Source organism: Lactuca sativa, chromosome 5 (assembly GCF_002870075.4).
Source record: "Lactuca sativa cultivar Salinas chromosome 5, Lsat_Salinas_v11, whole genome shotgun sequence".
NCBI lineage: Eukaryota > Viridiplantae > Streptophyta > Magnoliopsida > Asterales > Asteraceae > Lactuca > Lactuca sativa.
The window spans coordinates 94409083-94415052 of NC_056627.2; positions in this window are offsets into that span (position 1 = coordinate 94409083).

Genomic DNA, 5970 nt, shown 5'->3' on the forward strand with positions numbered 1-5970 from the left:
GGTGTACTGCGATGCATCAAACCAAGGGATCGGTTGTGTCCTGATGCAACGAGGTAAGGTCATCGCCTATGCCTCGAGACAACTGAAGACGCACGAGATTAACTACACCACGCACGACCTCGAGTTAGGAGCGGTCGTATTCGCTCTAAAGATCTGGAGACATTACATGTATGGTACGAAGAGCACAATATGCACTGACCACAAAAGCCTCCAACACATACAGAACCAGAAGGAGCTCAATATGAGACAATGACGGTGGGTCGAACTACTCAATGATTACGACTGCGAGATTCGTTATCACCCGGGAAAAGCCAATGAAGTAGCAGACGCCCTAAGTAGAAAAGAGTATTTTGGTCGAAGGGTCAAGTCATTAACAATGACTATCCATTCACATCTATCCGCACAGATTAAGGAGGCTCAGCTCGAAGCTTTAAAGCCTGAGAATATGGCGGGAGAATCCTTACGTGGAATGGATAAGAACTTGGAGGTCAAGGGTAACGAAGCCTATTATCTCATGGACCAAATCTGGACGTCGTGTCACGGTGGTTTCAGAGACTTGGTCATGAAGGAAGCACACAACACTCGATATTCCGTTCACCCAGGTTCAGATAAGATGTATCTGGATCTCAAAAAGTTATACTAGTAGCCTAACATGAAAGCGGAGATTGCTACCTTCGTGAGTAAATGCCTTACTTGCGCGAAGGTTAAGGTCAAATACCAGAAGTCATCAGGTCTTCTCCAACAACCGGAGATACCGGAGTGGAAGTGGGAGCGGATCACTATGGATTTCATAACCAAGCTGCCCAAGACGACGGGTGGGATGGATACCATATGGGTCATCATCGACAGACTGAGCAAGTCCGCACACTTCCTACCTATCAAAGAAACAGATAAGATGGAGAAACTTACCAGAATATACATTAAGGAAATCATATGACTGCAGGGTGTCCCTATATCTATAATCTCCGATAGAGATAGTAGGTTCACTTCGAGGTTTTGGCAATCACTACAAAGCACCTTAGGGACGAGGTTGGACATGAGTACAGCTTGCCATCCGCAGACCGACGGACAAAGTGAAAGGACTATCCAAACCCTAGAGGACATGTTGCGGGCCTGTGTGATCGAATTTGGTAAGGCATGGGATACACACCAACCCCTTGTAGAGTTTTCTTACAATAACAGTTATCACACGAGCATCAAGGCAGCCCCGTTCGAAACCCTCTACGGTCGGAAGTGTAGATCTCCTCTATGCGTGGCTGAGGTGGGTGACACTCAGTTAGCTAAAGGACGGTTTCCTAACAGCGCCCTCACGGGTCCGGAGATCATTCGAGAAACGACCGAGAAGATCGTACAAATTCGCGAACGATTAAAAGCCGCCAGGGATCGACAGAAAAGCTACGCAGACAAACGAAGAAAACCTTTGGAATTCCAAGTGGGAGACCGAGTCCTTTTGAAAGTCTCACCCTGGAAGGGCACGATACGCTTTGGAAAGCGTAGAAAGCTGAACCAAAGGTACATAGGGCCTTTTGAGATTCTTGCTAGAATCGGCCCCATAGCTTACAAACTCAACCTACCCCATGAGCTAAGTAACATACATCCTACCTTTCATGTCTCAAACTTGAAGAAATGCTTGTCCGACGAGACTCTCGTTATCCCACTCGACGAGATCAAATTCAACGAGAGCCTCAACTTCGTGGAAGAGCCTGCGGAGATTATGGACCGGGAGGTCAAACGAACAAAACAAAGCCGCATCCCAATTGTGAAGGTTCGATGGAACGCCAAACAAGGACCAGAGTTCACTTGGGAATGCGAGGATCAAATGAAACTCAAATATCCCCATCTCTTTACTTAGTTGTACTGTAATAACTTAGATGCTTAAATTCTAAACTTCGGGACGAAATTTCCTTAATGGGGGGATGATGTGACAACCCAAAATTTATTCCGTCATTATAACCCGTTTCCGTTAATAAAATATTCTATTTTATAAAAAGTTCTGTTAATTTGGGGTAGAAAAATCAGTGAAATGTTTTATTTTATTTTCATTTCATGTTATTATCGTCGTAATAAAATAAATAAAAACACGTAAATTACATTTCCATTTAGTTGGAAAAAGTTTATTTTTAATTACGACCGTTTAACCGGGTAAAACTTTAAACCTCGTTAAACATAAGTATCGGATAGTCGTATACCGGGTACAACACCTAAGCCCTATATAAGGGTGGGTGGACACTCCTTAGGACCTTTTTATCACACTAGACACTCTTTTTCTCTCTACTCTCTCTCCTCAAGTCCGATTTCATCCCAAAACCGCAAGTTTCCATCTTCAAAACGTAAGTTCCCTTATCCTAACTTGTTCTAAACATCGTTGCTTGTTGTTATAGCTCAAAAAGCATGCAAGAAGGCCAAACATAAGGAGTTTATGACCTAAGAGCATCCTTAGGCCGTAAACCCCTAAAATGGTGCCAAAATGCCCAAAACTCTCCCCTTTAGGCTTAGAAACTAGTTTTGGATTTAACCTAGAAGTGTTTGAGTCATGAATCAACAAGTTTTAGGGCTTGAAAGAGGGTTTACGGCCTAAGCATATGCTTAGACCGTAAACTCCCTTAAAACATGCGAAATGAAACTTTAACCCCCTAAAAAGCCTTATACCCTCACTAGAACTTGTTAGGAATGAGCCAAGGACCAAAAAAAATCGAAGTTGGAGGGTGCCCAAGAGTTCACGGCCTAAGCCATGGGGCTTACGACCGTAAACTCCCAAGGAGTGGTCCTAGGACCGTAAACTCCAAGGGAGTACTCTTTTGGAACCTTAAACACCCCTATAGCTTTGTATATTTCCTTAGAATCCCTTCTAGAACCACAAGAGGCTTGAAATCACTCACTTACACTCCTCCCATGAGTTAACGGCCGTAAACTCATGGGGGATGTGGTCTCCCAACCGTAAACTCACCAAGTATGGGTTTGTGAGGAGTAAACTCCATAGTGAGGTCTAAAACTCCTTCCTAGCAACCCATTAGCCTTCTAGCACTTAACCATAGAACTTTTATTCACATTAGGATGTCGATATGTGTTTAATTAGATTTTAAATCACTAATTACTTGTAAACATATGTCTTCATATGTTACTAGGGTCATAAATGGTGTACAAGTCTTTCTATTACTAACTAAAGTTGCACCACTACTACTGTTAGCAGGCATAACATTTCTTCAGCTATGTTACTCAAATGAGATTTATTACTGTACTTTTATAACTGAAGGTTTCAAATATAATACTTTTACAGACTCAAAGGATTTAACTTACAAATGTACATTTCTGGAAAATATAGGATTTTCTAAAGATTTCTACTACTCACAAACATAAGTTTCAGTTTTTATATTACATATTCTTATGAATATGTAATATATAACTCTTTTACTACTCACAAATATAGGATTTTGTAAAACTCTTTTACACAAACAATGACACTAAATTCTTATGAACTCACCAGCTTTATGTTGATACTCGTTTTCAAAATAACTTGTATCCTCAGGCCAAAGATAGACCGGTACTGGTGCAGATTTTGAGAAGATGGAGCATATTCAAGACCCATCTTTTATTTTTGTTATACTTTTGGTGTCTATTTACTATACAAAACACATTTGTAATTAAACTTAATATATTAATGAAATGGTTGTTGTCACTTGTTGTTACTATTATGCAATTGTTATGATACTGTACATGACGTCCTCCACCCCAGAACGTATTCTGTCGTTCTCGGTTTTGGGGTGTGACACTTGCCCACTGCATCGGACCGAAATCCGGAAACTGCATCGGACCGAAGTCCGGAACTAACCAGAGTCTTTCCATCTGCATCAGACCGAAGTCTGGAAACTGCATCAGACTGAAGTCTGGAACTGACTGGGACCTTGTCCCCTGCATCGGACCAAAGTCCGGAACTAACTGCATCGGACCGAAATCCGGAACTGATTGGGACCTTGTCCCCTGCATCGGACCGAAGTCCGGAAACTGACTGAGCATAACATAGCATATCATAAACATATCAACTACCATAAGCACATATACTGCATACTGCATCGGACCGAAGTCCGGAACACATAACACAAAACATGCTTGAATCACAAAGACATCAAGCAATCTAACTACTGCATCGGACCGAGGTCCGGAACTACTGCTAACTAAACGGGTCGGCATTGTGGCTGTAGACCCATTCCTACTCGAAGGAAACTCACCTCGTAACGCTGGCTGCTGAGGTGCTAAATCTGAGACTGTCTGACTGCTGCTCCGGAACTCCCCGACTACAAATCCCATAAATAGTAAATCAAATATTGATAACTAATCTCAGGGTAAAATGACAATTTTACCCTTGGTCAAAGTCAACTTCCTGGTCAAGGTCAACTTCCTGGTTGACTCTACTCGCTGAGTCCTACTATGAACTCGCCGAGTTCCCGGACTCACACTTCTCTAACTCGCGACTCGACTCGCCGAGTCGGGACGTAGACTCGCCAAGTCCCTCTACTTCCGGATCCTTGTTCTAACTCACTGAGTCCTCTTCCACTCGCTGATTCATTTCACAACTCTAAAATCAGAGATATCAGGAGGGTTAAGCCTAAAAGGCGCTAGATGGCACTGTTGACGCCTTATTGTCCTAACTCCTAGCAAAGTCATTCTTCACTGTTTTTCCCCTTACCTTTTCCTGTCTTGAAAGCTTGCGCTCCGACTCGCAGAGTCCAAGAACAACTCGTCGAGTCCTATGCATGTCCTCACTAAACAGTTGATTATAATCGATTCCAGTGCATCCAATTCATAGATCTGAGCTTCTAGGGCTGATATAACACGTAAAGTTGCCAACTTTACGTACATGCATTGAGGTATGAAGCTAAAACACCAAAATAAGCTAGAAATGGGAACCTAAGGTTTGGAACAAGGCCTTGCTTTGCATAATGGTAGCTACTTTGAGCTCCTGGGGCTTAATGATGTCAAGATCTATAGCTCACTACCCTAAGGGAGCTCCAATCTCAAGTTTGGACCTTGAAATGTCCCAAAAGTGGCAAAACAAGCATATATGAAGATCTACTAGGAAAATGAACAAGGTAGAGGCTTTATTACCAGATGAAGTAGCAAATGGAAGCTAGCTTATGGATCTCCTTCTTCTCCTTTGCACCTTCTCACTTTTCTTCTCTTCTACACTTCCAAAAATACACCAAAACACTCAAAATCAAGAAGGAATCACTCAAGCTCACCAATGGAAGGCGAGGGTGTGACAACCCGATATTTCAACTCTATGTAATGACCTAGAAAATCAAGTATTGTAACCACTTTTGATATAATGAAATTAACTTCGAAAATAAAATGTCCAAATATCTCAAATAAATTACCTACTACGATAGATAACATTAAACCGTGATCGTACGTAAAAAGAACGTCCAAATCTGACTTCGTATAAAGAAGTTATGATTTTTTTCAAATTCGACTTAGCGACAGACAGCTAAAAACTCGAAACAGAGAACGAACGACTTTTGGCCGGAATGACCTAAATGAGAATCGAAGGTCTCGATAATGGTTTTACAACGGTAAAAAGTCTGGCAAAAACAGACGTCAGATAATGAAGTTATGAATTTCTAACGAAATTTTCTTACCGCGAACTTTTAAAAATAAATAATAAAAATAATTTCAAAATTTGCCGACGGAATCTAAATGAAAGTTGTAGAGCGTAATCTCACCTACGCGTGGATATAAAGAACGTCGAAAACGGAGTTCGTATGAAGAAGATATGAATTTTTGAAGTTTATTAAATATTAAAAATATAATTTTTAATTGAAATTTCGGTATTATCCGAAGGCTGAGTCACGCACGAGTACGCCCATCATACACGCGTACGCCCAGCGTACTCAAGGCCTAGGCCTCGGATGGTCCACGTCGCGCCCTATGCGAGCCTATGTCCAGTCCCATCCGGAGTCCGAAGCAATCGAGGAT